Source organism: Leopardus geoffroyi, chromosome X (assembly GCF_018350155.1).
Source record: "Leopardus geoffroyi isolate Oge1 chromosome X, O.geoffroyi_Oge1_pat1.0, whole genome shotgun sequence".
In the NCBI taxonomy this organism is placed as follows: domain Eukaryota; kingdom Metazoa; phylum Chordata; class Mammalia; order Carnivora; family Felidae; genus Leopardus; species Leopardus geoffroyi.
In genome coordinates, this window is record NC_059343.1 from 11,264,390 (window position 1) to 11,278,815 (window position 14,426).

Here is a 14,426-nt window from a genome sequence, read left to right on the forward strand (position 1 = left end):
AGTTTGAGAGAATTAGAGCTCTGAGGACCTAGGGGAAATTCCTATTCAGATCAGTTAGGGGAGATGGGGAATAAGGGTTGACAGAGAAGAGGAATGAGTGGAGGCAGAAACATGGCTCAGGAATTATGTCTAAGAAGCCCTTGAGTGATTGTGACCTCATGCTGTTCATGAGCCATGAAGCTTGCAGGAATCAGTAAGACTGAGGCAACTTATGCTGTATGGTCCAGTATTTACTGGTGAGGCTATGGTGATTCATATGCTCAGTGAAGTCATGTACAGTAATAAACGTTTGAATGAAGCTCCTGGAAATTTACATAGAAACGCCATACTAATGAGTATATATGAGAAATAAATGTAAATATTAGAGTGCAGCAGATCAGATACGTGAATCTATACAGCCATTATGGATTGTTACCTGAAGTGCCACAAAATGTCTATGTAACAATCCATAATGGCTGTATAATTTATTTTTATATAAGGGCAGGCCCTCTATATTTGTAAATATTCCTTAAGCAAGTGAGGATAAATATCCTGTTTGTGAAATGTCCCAGCACCCCAGAAGTGTGCCTATGTGGGTTTCCTTTTCACTGACTACATTGAGCCGTGGTCTTCAATTTTCTAGGAGTGTGAGTTCAATTTAGTATTCACTGTACACTGTCTTATACTGGTTGAGCCATCTCTCCAAAACCTAGTTCCAGAAAATAATTGAGATATAATTGCCTGTCTTTGCTGACTTGAGCTTAAGTTGAGCTGTGCTGCATTTGACATGAGATATGTTAGATCATGTTCCGCATTATCTCCTGCGTTGGAAGACAAGATAGCATGTGCAAGAGGTGGGGCTGTAACGGAGATGGACTGAATACTGGGGAAACGGTCATAGCAACTTTCCAAGTTCTATGCCTCCAAAGACAAATATAGGATTTGCATGCTAATGGAGAGAGGGATAGATCTATCTCTAGTACTGTTTAATTGTCTAGAATGACAAATAGTACAAAATACTTGTGTTGTATTTCTATTGAAATACAGATATCAGAAACACTAACAGCTTCTTTTGCAGCTATGTAACCGCAAATCAATTTTACCTAACAAAAATTCTAATCCACTGCATGCCCCATCCCAAACAGGTTCATTTGCTTATTCCTTGTTAGTTGTTAGTTATAGCCATCACTGCATAACACGCCATTGAACCCCAGGATGCACACAACATGTAGTTTAGAATTTAATAGATAGCTAAAGTACTGGTGACAAATTGTAAGCAGATAATGTCAAAATGTAAGACATTTATTGCCTCCAAATTATCACTGCTGTGAAAAAGAACTAGTCCTTTATTTCCAGAATGGGAGCATGAATTTTTATAAATTTGTTACTCATTCTTATTAGCTATTATGATTCTACATCAATGGTCAAAACTATTGCTAAGCAAATGGTCACTGATTAGTGATCTTTGTATGTAGAGGCAATTAGGAACTCAGATAAACCAGAAGATGGTATAATCCACAATCATTTTCTACACGGCTCTGAACTTGTAGCGGTTCTCCCTTTGCCATAAGCAGGTTCATCTTCCTACGTGTATTTTTCTTAGGCTATTATTAAACATGGTTGGATCGCAACTGACTGTGGCGAGATGTGACTCATATAGATGACAGACAGTGAGAAAGGAAAATGGGATAAAAAGTGAGTTCTGGAAAATAAAGAATTGACCATATACTTATTTATACACACACACACACACATACACACACACACACACACACTCATTTTGATTTATAAACACTGCAGTCCCCAAGCAGATGTCCCACTATGTTGACTGCTGACTGTACATTGCCTAAAGCAATGCCCTTTACGCACTAGGCATAAACCTTGTACTTTAAAAGACATGCTTATTATAAAAAAACATAGAAAATATCATCCAGTAAATAACTGTTGTTAAGACTTTGGCATACTTCCCTTTAGCCTTTTTTCTACAGACATTTGTAGACAAACCCACACTCATGCACACACCGAAAACTGGATCAAACTTTTAAGACAGTTATGTATCATCCGCTATTTCCATAGCATTAAAAATCTATCATGAACTTAATTTGCCATGACTTAATAGTCTATCTGGCATATTCATCATACTTATTTTACTATCTTGGATATTGAGGATTTTATTGCTGGCTTTTCTAAGTGTGATCATGATAAATATATTTGTTTATGAAGGCTTGTGTCTATGTTCTTGAAGACATGTGCATACATTTTTAAATTTTATTTTGCAATGGAAAAAAGAAGAAGAAATTGAAGATGATTAGAGCAAAGGAGGTACAATCTGTAGGAAGATGCCCAATATCTTCTATTCAGGCAAAAACTTTGTCTTGTTCATCATGTTAACTTCAGCACCTAGAACAGTGTTTGACTTACAATAGATGAACGATAAATCCTCATTGAGTAGATAAAGAAATTACTGAACAGCCATGTTCCCCCATATAAAACCATGCAGAAGACAGACTAAAAACAGAACCTATGAGTAAATTTTTTGTTTACAGAAAATATTAGAGTCCTAATATATGGAACAATCTCCTAAAATATGACATACACTATAGAGGAATGACTATGTCTTCCTTTCCAGAAGTTCTCAAGTAGACTTTGGGAAGAGTATATCCACAAATACATATTTTGAAATACAGGCAGGCCTCCTGGATCTAAATCTTAAAGCCTTCATTTCACTCGACCTGTCTAAGCCTGTTTCCTCATTTCTAAAGTGAGAATAACCTTATCTACCCCTTTCAAAAACTGAACTAGGATGAGATGAGGCATTATTTATAGAAATTGTTTAGCCCAGTTTTTGTACATGGTAGGCACTCAAATCATTCTGCTCATTGTTATTGCTCCCAGTCCATAATATAATAGAAAAGACTGCTCCATGGGATGGGAGGATATATTAGAAGACTCATAAAGGGCCTTATGAGTAGAAGATACTATGTTCTTTGGATGGCCCATTATTTGGTTATAATCATGCTGCCAATGAGATGAGCCGAAGTTTGTTGTGTGTGTGTGTGTGTGTGTGTGTGTGTGTGTGTATACACCCATGGATGTGTTTTTCATAGGTAGGCAATTTATTAAATGGGTTAAGCTCTAGAGGGTCTGAATAAGCAATGGCTTTGTTTTTCTACAATCACTGCCATTAAACATCCTCAGTTGGTTCTGTTTTCCCTGTCCCTGGAGGACTTCAGAAAGATCCCATAGATTCTCGGTAATTACATGCCATGCCATTAGACCCAGAATGAACAAACATGTGTTTTACAATTTAATAGACAGCTGAAGTATTGGTGATAAATACTTGAGCACAGTCCATTATCCGATTTTTAAACAATCAGCTAGTTTGAATAAAACTTCAGTCTCACAACCAATTCAATGCTCTTTCCCTCCCTTGTCCCCAGCCCAGGCCTCACCTTTGGCTTGAAGATGTGCAGCGAGGTGGGAATGTTGCTTGCTTCTCCACTGTTGAGGGCTGAGGGAAAGAATGGATGGAACAAAGTTATACGTGATTGACACTATTTGGTTCTAACTCTTGCCTTCTCTAGTGGCAAGCCTCCAAATGCTGGCTTTCTTGTCAGGTGAACTTGAGTTCCTTGGTAATTCCAGGGGCACTTGCACACTACAACATTCCTAGATGAATAATGCAATTTCTGACTGGTGTCATAATCGCCTCTTATCTATCACCTCCTAGCAGCTTATCCCATAAAACATCTTACTCTCAGGGTTTCCTTACTCACAAAGATAGCCTTCCTGGTTGACATGTTTTCAAGATGGTTCACATCTATCTTCCACGCCATGTATTTGGCCCACCAAGAATGTGTGTTTGTTGCCTTGCTAAATAGTGGAAATGTAACTTAACTATTGACCATTCCACTTCCACCCCACCATTTTGGGGATTCCAGCTAGCCCACTGCCTTCAGAATTTATCCAGGTAAGAAACAAGTAGTGATGCTCCTGTTTGAATACAAACCCCAAACATCTGAGGACACATGACAGGTTCTCCTACTGACACTTTTACTCTCTGATCCAGGAGCAACCTGTTGGAATTTCATCAGCTCAGCAGATACAAGACACGTGCAGGAGATGCCTGTCTCTTCCCTTGCAGGGGTGGGGGTGAACCACATTCTCCCCATTTTTAGGAGAATAGAGAAAATGCCACAGCCCTGTCAATACCCATGAATTCCAATACTTCAATTAATTCTTTTCAAATGTCTAGTCTTCTGTAATAATCCAGGATGTTGGGTGCAATGGTCTCTAGATAGCATTTGCTTTGTTCTAGCAAGTCCTGTATCCTTCATGCAAGTGTGTAGTCTCCCTTCAGAATAAGGATTTAGTCGAAATTCTGCGACAATATCTCATTCCTATACTGTCACACTTATATATAAACATACTTAATTTTAGAGCTTTATACCTATGAGGGCAAGGACTTCATTGATGTTGTCCTTGTTAACATACCTAACACTTAGCACAACGTCTCGCTCAGTAAAGTAGTAGTAGGTGCTCAGTAAAGAGTGGGTTAGTGAATGAATAAACGTTATTAAAAAGACTTATGGTCAAGTGGTATTCCAGGCGTTATTTAATTGGTGATTCATCATCCATTCATTTATTCAACTGACATTTATTGAATGTTTTCAATGTGCCACCCATTGTGCTAGGAGCTAGGTAAATCAAAGATAAATAAAACATTGGCCCTGCCCCAGGGGGGTGTCATCTAGTATGCCAGAGACAGAAACTTGAAATGGTGACTATTAAACGATGTGGAATATAAGGACATCCAGGGGGATGCCAAACCTATTAAATGAAGGAGGGAGAAGTAGAGGGGGAGGGAAGGGTTGGAGGAGGAGAGCCAGAGAAGGAGGGAGAGAAGGAGTAGTGTTGGGAAAATGGCCTGAAGGAGGGAGCCTGAGCTGAATCTATGTAGCATATTAAATAGGTAAAGTAGGAGGTGGTAAAGGTTATTCCAGGCAATGAGGACTTCCTACTCATAATATTTGGGCTACACTCATAACATAAGCTTTTCTAGAAGACGCTCTGGGCAGGTTTCCAACATGTTTCACAAATTTTAAACACATTTCAAGTAAGAAACTTGTGTTTATTGATTCCAAGTTAATTTCCTGCTTTCCTGCCAACCAAAGCTTTTTGTGGTTTTTGTTTTGTTTGGTCTGGTTTTGTTTGGTTTGATTTGGTTTTCAAAAGTTCAATCTCTTCCCTAAATACAGGAAAATGAAATACCAGCATGATATCTGTTTCATAGGTGCCTTCCCATTTGAAGCTGTAAAATTGTTGTTTTTTTAAAATATACATCTCTGCCAACCTCCAAGAAGCTGTTCTGCTGGTAATGTTCTATTTGGAGCACAAAACCCCTAATGGTAGACTAAAGGCTGGGTGTATTGTTGTCTTTCCAGCCCATGGGAAAATATCAGGATAAAGTGAATAGAAGCCTGTGGGACATCAGGCAGGCTTCGAGCATGGCCAAACAGGGTTAAACAATTATTTTCCTTTACTCTGTGTTTTCTATTATTTCTGAATGATTTGCTGCCACTCCTAAGTGTGTCTTGAGTCCCCATTTGTAGCTGCAGCCCAGAGACTGTAGAGGGGAGAGCTAGCATTGGTAGGGGACAGTTGGGATGATGCAGTGTGCAGGTGACTCTGACAGATCGATAACCATCTCCTTTAAAGCAGGGATCCAGAGGTATTATCTTTGGCCATCATTAACTGAGATGCCCTATTTCCTATATAAGCAAATTTCCCCCTTACTTTTTGGCCATCTGGTCAACTAAGACCAGCTGGACCATTTCAAGCAGCTGCCAAACCCGGGACAGCTTGGAATTTAAAACAAAAGAGGCTTACTATGTTTGGTCTTGCTTTATTTCCCATGAGAATGTTTCTAGCTAGAGGCTTCAGTAAGAGAAACTATGAAAGCAGTAAGGCTGATACCTACAGAAGTTTTGAAATAAGAATTTATCTGAATGTCTGTTTTAACTCTAAAAATCAAAGATGATTGCTCCTTGAATCGAGTACATCCACAGCTCATTGGAATGAATTTGCTAGGTCAGATTGGTATTTCTGGAAGACGGTGGGAATAATTTTGTCTTGTAAAATCTGGATTTTATTTACTTTTTGGATAAAAGGTTGAAAAGTAAGAAAGCCAAGCTTTGGCAAATTGATCTGCAGGCCTGCTTGCTTTAGCCAGATGTCTGCATGTATGGGAGACTTTATAAACTTTCCCTGTTGATATTCCCCAAGCCACAGCAAACTGAAGAGTTGTTGATGTAGTGAGTGTGTGATAAAAATATGCAGAGAGATGACGTATTTGAATTCTCTTGGGACAGAGCTGCAGCACCACTGGCACTCTAGTTCCAGAACGTTGTTGGCAGCCTTTATGGGGAAGCTGATGGTGGGAGAAGCTACCCAGGCTGTGCTTCTGCTCAAGTCCTGGTGAGACTCATAAATCTTTTTGGGATAGCATCTTGAGGTTCAGGATTATAGTTTTTTTATTTTAATTCCAGCATAGTTAACATACAGTCTTATATTAGTTTCAAGTGTGCACTAGAGTGATTCAACACTATAGTGATTCAACCATTGTTCATCACAGGTGCACTCCTTAATCCCCAATCACCTACTTCACCCAGCCCCCAACCCACCTCCCCTCTGGGACCCATCAGGTTGTTCTCTATACTTAAGAGTCTGTTTCTTGCTTTGTCTCTTTCTTTCCTTTGCTCACTTGTTTTGTGTATTAAATTCCACATGGGTGAAATCATATGGTATTTGTCTTTCTCTGACTGACTTATTTTGCTTAGCATTATACTGTCTAGCTCTATCCATGTTCTCTCAAATGGCAAGATTTCCTTCTTTTTATGGCTGAATAATATTCCATTGTGTATATATACCACAACCTCTTTATCCATTCATCTACCGATGGACACCTGGGCTTCTTCCATATCTTGGCTATTGTAAATAATGCTGCAATAAACATAGGGGTAAATGTATCCCTTTGAATTACTGTTTTTGTATTTTGAGGGTAAATACCCAGTAGCATGATGACTGGATCATAGGGTAGTTCTATTTTTAACTTTTTTGAGATCTCTCAAAAAGTTAAAGACAGGATTATTTTGAACTCTCTCTTTCCATTTCACTAAAATGGGTAACTATCTGGGTCATATAGCCTAAATGTCTTTGGTTCTTAGAAATGCCACAAAGTGAGGTAAAAATGAACTATTATGGCATATGTACTACAAAAAGAAAGAGAACTTTTAAGAAGACTGATGTATCCATAAAATAGATTACAACCCAGTAAAGTAAAGCAATGGGGTATAGTTTTTACAAAAATGGCTGTAATGCTTCTCCTCTCTCTAGGCCATATGCTTTGGGTAGTAGCCCCTTCCCACATTAGCTGTCAACTTGACTATGTGACTTGCCTTGGCCTATGGGACAATGGCAAATGTAACACAAGCAGAGACTTTAAAAATGCTTGCATATTGTAGCTAGCTTTCTCTTGCTACTCTTGGGATCCTATAAATACTACCAAGGGAACAAAGCCGGGCTACCCTATTGAATGACGAGAGACACATGGCCGGGTTATCTCAATTACCAAGATGACAGCCAGCTGACCACCACTTCCTTGCTCACTGGTCTAGGTACACTGGCCTCCTGCAGCTTCTTGAACATGCCAGGGACATGCTGTCATCTTTGGACTTTTGCAATGACTCTTCTCTGGGCTTGGAATGCTCTGACCCCAGATATTTACCTGATACGCTTTCCCACCTTTTCCAAGTCTTTATTCAAATCCTGCCTTCTCAATAAAGCCTGTTCTGGCCTTTATCATCTCACCCATGCCCTCATCAATACCTTGACCCAACTCTTCAGTTTGTTTTTTGTTTTCTCACCATACTTTATTACCTTATAGCAACACTCTTACCTATATCAAACTTAATTATGAATTAAACTTATTGTACATTGCCTGTTTCCCTTAGCTGGGCTATGAACTCCCTGAAGGCAAAGATCTTTATCTGGCTTGCTCCCTAAAACAGCACCTAGCCTATAGAATATGCTCAGTAAATGTTTGCTGATTGAATGAATGAACAAATATATACCTCTCTAAAGTCTAGTCATTGTGAAAGATCCATCAAAACTTTCTCTAGGATATAGAACAAATAAAAGGAGCCCACATAGCCAGGGGCCCATCTTTCCTTAACTGGCTGGCTGTTCATTACCACAGAGAATCCTGGCTGCCTACATTATGTTACTGTCACATAATTACATTATTATAAAGTTTCACTTCTCTGATTGTACCAAATAGCATTATGTTCCTTTTTCTTTGATAGCTATTTCTTTTTTTTTTTTTTTAATTTTTTTTTAATGTTTATTTATTTTTGAGACAGAGAGAGACAGAGCATGAATGGGGAAGGGGCAGAGAGAGAGGGAGACACAGAATCAGAAGCAGACTCCAGGCTCTGAGCCATCAGCCCAGAGCCCGACGCGGGGCTCGAACTCACAGACCGCGAGATCGTGACCTGGCTGAAGTCGGACGCTTAACCGACTGCGCCACCCAGGCGCCCCATCTTTGATAGCTATTTCTTATAGAGAAATCTAACCAAAGAAATAATAATAAAACAGCAATGGTTTAGATGACGAGAGAGCACCCAGACAGGCGATTTTTATCTAAGTTTTGCTTCCTCAGCACTGTCACAACTAATTTGGAAGTTTCTCGGCATGCCGATGAAAGTGTCCATCTCCCCTTCTTGCTCCTTCAGTTTGTTCAGATGCAAGCATATTCTCTGAATTCTCATGGAGGCATCTAGGGCTCCGTTCTTCTGCCATAGGAGCCCAGTCAGCAGGAAATACTCCCCTTTCCTTACCTAATGAAAACCAAGTGGATTTGTGTTTTTCTCTGATTTTAATGTCATCAAAGACTATTTGCGCATTGAAACCTAAGGACTGCTGTGGACTGCGTCGAGGACTTGAGAGGCCATGAGCTCCAATCTGAAGCAAACTGCATATGCCTAAAGCAAATCATGTTCCATCCCTGCCCCCCATAAAAGGGCAACTGCAGTTGCTTTCCAAAAACGACTATGCCTTAATGAAGTCAGAATATCAAAATATTTTCCAAACTACACATGAATTGATCTTCTAAAATCTTAAACGTTAGTGTTGTTAGAAGAAAGGGCCTCAGCAGTCCTATTAGGGATATGAAAACTGAGGACTATGAAGGTGAATTCACTTCTCATTTTTTAAGATCTGCTTGAAGTGGATGCCACTTCTTACACGAAGCCCTCATGGGTCTCCATAAAATGTTAATGGCCTGTTTTCCTTGCCTCTATGGAACTTTGTGCTTTATAGCAATCACTGCATTTTGGGCTAGTGGCTTAGTGACCAGGGCCCATGTGTACTTGCCCTAAGTTCTTGTAAACCCCTAGTATTGTTCAACTCTGCACAACTCAGGTGACTTACAAAGAACCCCTCAGTAGTTATAGTTGAAGTACTGTAAGACGACTGTGTTCAACAATTCCTGGTGTTCGGGGATCACAGTGTGAATGACTGCCGGAGCTTAACTGGTCTGAGAAGAAAAAATCACTAAAGTAGGGGATCTCAGACTGTGCTGCATTTTAGAATCAGCTGAGGAGATTTTCAAGCTCTCCCAGACTTCACCACAGACAAATTAAACCAAACTATCTGTCAGTAGGATCGAGGCATCAGGATCGAAAAAAAAATTTTTTAATGTGTAGCCAGGGCTGAGGCTGTGGCTCCGAATTTTAGTGTCTGGGGAAATGTTTTCAGTGTTGATCATGTACCAGAATATATATTCACTTAACCGTCACAACAACACTCTGGATTAGCTACTATTATCATCCTCATTTTGGAGATGATGGTACTAAGGCACAGAGGAGTTAAATAGCTGGCTCAAGTTCACACAGAGCTAGACCTTGAACCCAGGCAGTCTGACCCTGAGGTGGTATGACGAATCACTATGCCACAGCATCTGGCCTCATTCTTGAGTTCCTTCTTTACGCCTGCTGCCGGGCTAAACCTTCTACGTACGTTCTCACTGCAAACAGATGATCCAAGTGCTACTTTGCATCATCACTTAACAGGTAGGGAAACTGAAACGTGATGTGGTTGAGCAATTTGTCCACAGTCATTTTTCTAGCAAGTGAAGAAACAAGATTCAAACCTCAGGTCAATTCAAATCCTCCTACAGGAAGAACTAAGAATTTTAAGTTCCATCACGCTGTCCGTACTATGCTAATTACAGGTGGAAGCTTTTGAGTGGGAGATAAGTTATTTTCCAGCCTCTGAAATCCCTCTATTTGGCTATGCATATTGTATTCACTGTATATTATATGCAGTTGGCATCTCTGTTCATCATTCTGATGAAGAGACAATGCTTGTCTGATTGCCCTCTTTCATATTATGAAGAACTTATAATGGTTCCTGAGACTTCCATTACACGTTCCTCCTCAGCAGACTTTCCAACTGAACTCAGTTGCTGTTTATAGCTTCTATCGGCTGTAGCCATTTTAACCATCATTTTCATCAGCTCACATGAGTGATTACGTTAAAAGCCCAACCAGGTATGAGCCATTATCTATCATTTAATGTCGACTAAAAAGTTGCACAAAAGCAGATCGGATGATCATCAACAATAAAATCATTAAGTTGATGGTGGCCTATTCATACAATGAAATGACAGATACAGAAATGTAAGAACTGCAGTCACACATAAAAACAGAGATGGATATCTCAAGTCTAAGGTTGAAAAAACAAGTTAACAAGCATACCCACAAAAAATTCACAGGCGAAACGCATCTATGGTGTTTGAACTAGAGTTATGGTTGGATTTGGGAGGTAGAGAGGAATTAGAGACAGGGAGGGACCATGAGGATTGAGCTCCAGGGGTCAAGCAATGTTCTACTTCTTGACCAGGGTGGTTACATGGGCATGTGCATTTCATGGTGATTCACTGAACTGTACAGTCGTGATCCTGGTACTTTTTTGTTTCCAATATAAATGGCACACTTTGTTGATAAAAAGATGAATAAAGGTGGTTTGGTAAAGCAAAGAAATACAGGTTCCCCAAATGAGCTTACAAGAACATTTTGGCACAGAGCCATTCCTTTTTCTTGTTTTTAATTTTCTTTTTGGTTCTGGTAGTTTTAAAGATTTTTGTAACAAAATTTTTAAAAACCCACATTGCACCAATAACGAATAAACAATAGAGAATATTCATACACGTTAGGCAGCTTCCTCTTTCTTTTTCAGAATAAAAATAACAAAAGCTGATATTTTTTGACTCTGGGTCCCAAACTTGTGATTGAGTGCTTTTCCTTCATTTATTATTTAAACCTCTTCACAATCCTATAAGCTACATATTATGGGTCCCATTTTCTAGATAAATACATAAAAACTCAAGGTTATACAAGTAATAAGTGCCAAAGGCAGAATTCAAACTTAATTGGATCCTAAATATTCCTTTCTTACTATGCCACTTTCCTCATTTTATAGTCACTAATATCCCTTCAGCCTTTAGAATGGATGTCCTTTACGACTGTGTGGTTCATGTGCTTGATGGTCAATTGATGAGTCTCAAAGGATTCGGTAACCTAGAGATTCTTTCCATATTCTTAACATAAGGTGCACAGTGTTGAGTGATCGTAGTGAATTTTTCATCCAGCTTTGACTTGCCCCTGCAACAGGCTCACCCTTCCTCTTGCTTTCCACTGCTGTTTCCTGCCCATTTGCCAAACAATCCTTTCTTATGGAAAGGGAAATTAACAGCTTCCTGTCACTGGAGAAAATCTGAAGATCCAAGACATTATACAAATTGATACCTAATAATGTTTCTTGCGCTATGTAACCTTAATTAAAAGATTATTAAAAAAAAAAAGGAATGAACATTTTTGTAATTGGCTCATATAGAAGACCATTTCCCTTTACCCATAAATTTGTTGGTTCCAAACCATATGCACGGGTTTCTCTTTTTGTGGGACTCTAGAGAAAGTATGGTCTGCAAATATGGAAATACGTTATAGGACTAGTCTTTAGTCATTCCTTTTTTTTTTTTAAATATTCATAGTATATCCTATATTCTAAGACACACTTTTTCCTGTTTTCACAGCTCTGAGTTTGAGTTGCCACTTAAAAGTGAAGGCAAATCAGAGTTTAATCAGAGAGGTTTTTCTTTCTTAGTGGTATGTAAAATCAGGGCACATCTTACAATTACTGGCATCTTGGATTTAGTGAACTATTATACAGAACTTCTTCTAGAGCCAGCCACTATGCTTGGCACTGGGCATATGGAAGTGACTAAAACATACACGCACTCAGCCTTCAGAGAGCTTGCGTTGCACTGGAGTGCCAAATATTGAGCATATGAGGGGCGCCTGGGTGGCGCAGTCGGTTAAGCGTCCGACTTCAGCCAGGTCACGATCTCGCGGTCCGTGGGTTCGAGCCCCACATCGGGCTCTGGGCTGATGGCTCAGAGCCTGGAGCCTGTTTCCGATTCTGTGTCTCCCTCTCTCTCTGCCCCTCCCCCGTTCATGCTCTGTCTCTCTCTGTCCCAAAAATAAATAAAAACGTTGAGAAAAAAAATTAAAAAAAAAAAAAAGAATATTGAGCATATGATTAGCTGATGATACTGCAATAGGCCTATGGATGATCGGGTTTTCTAATTTGGTTGTGGGAACTCAGCCCTGTTGCGAACTCCAAATACTCTTTCCTCTAGTCCTTTCTGGCTGTCCTTTCTCTGGCCTCAGTTACTTTCCTCACAGGTAGGCACTTATTAGTACTTTGCTGACTGCTCCAGAGGAACCTTCTTCAGACCTCTAGAATCTCCCCCTCTGTCTCTCTCAGTAATTGTCTCCATGCTGGCATTCTCTCCCGTGAACTCTAGGCTCTGTGGACACTATGTCTTCATGCCCTCCATGCCTCTATGCCCTTCAGCTCCGTGTCTCTTGGCATCATGACCTGAAAACTCTCTCAAAACTAAACTGGAGCAATAGCGGGACTGACTGCATTTCTCTTCTATCTTCCAGGGATCCTTGTCCTTTTTTGCTTAATGTCTAAGTGCCTGGAAATCCATTTTTCCCCATGTTTTGTGCAGACTTTTTAGTGATTCAGGACGGAAGGTAAATCTGGTTCCTGTTATTCCCTCTTGACGTTAAGTGGAAGTCAGTGCTATGGTTTTGAGTCCTTGGTTTAGTTTTAAAATCTGACATGGGATGTAAATAAACTGAATGCGACCATTTAGGCAATTGAAATAATTACCAGAAACGGCAGTAGCTTGTAATGCTAAGAGTACAGTTGTTCTAATCAATGAAGACTGCATTTATTAAACACACAGTCTATGAACTCTAAGACCGAGAACAAATGTTTTGTAAAGAAATTAATCATTGGTATGTATGGGCATGAATATTAATATCCTAATGGGAAAATTGGTTTTGCTCTACAAAACGTGTCATCAAAAGATGTGCTTCAAAGTGGTATATTCCAACATATTTAGGCTTATAGTGGACTGATTATCCTTAACTTTTTTTTATAACACACTCTGGACTTCTTTGGGAAGAAGGGACCTTACCTCCCATTCGGCAACTCCTCTCCACGAGTCAGTTTCTCTTAATGGTTCCCGTTTGCCCCCATGGAAGCAGTCACTTATTTACTTCATTTAGGTTTAATGCAATTCACTAAATGTTCAAGGTACACCTGCTATGTTAGGCATTAAGTAGGTCAAAGAGACGGTAAGACAGTCCCTGCCCTTGAGGAATTTATGATCTAGTACAAGAGTCAGCAAATATTGTCTGCAAAGGGACAGTCACAGACCATATGTAAACAAACGTGTAGTTATGTTCCAATAAAACCCCTGACCTAATAGGAAGAGGCAGAGAAGTACACAGAACTATATATATATATATATATATATATATATATATATATATATATATATAAAACAAAGATGACTAAAACCAAGTGCTATGGGATGTCAAAGAAGGGAGACTCATATCTTACTATCAGGTTTATAAAAACAGTGAGGGATTTCATGGAGACAGCAATATTTGAGCTGATGTATTAAGATTAGACAGAATCATCATAAGCAGAAATGACAGGAGACCTGAAATAAGTACTAGAGATGAGTAAGCCCTGAAGATTTGGGGGCAAAAGAAGTCCTATTTAGCTAGAATGTTGATCGTACTCAGGAGTGAGATAGAGAAAGAAGGAAATGTAAGGCCTTTGGGTACCCCCCCACCCCCCCGGCCCCCGACAGAAATAGCTTCCTCTTCCGGACCGGCTAAGCTCCTGTCCTTGGGCCTTTATCTCATTCTGCCTTATAGTATAGTTATGTTTGCACTTCTCTTTATTCCTCTGCGAGACAATCTTCACCTTTAGGGCAATGATTATACATCGCTCCTCTTTGA

General features: G+C 39.6%; 1 protein-coding gene across 3 annotated transcripts in view; it reads left to right on the plus strand.

Annotated features, from left to right (window-relative positions):
• The window catches only part of GLRA2 (glycine receptor alpha 2), a 173,447-nt gene that overhangs the window by 75,160 nt on the left and 83,861 nt on the right, over positions 1-14,426 (plus strand). The window lies entirely within an intron of this gene.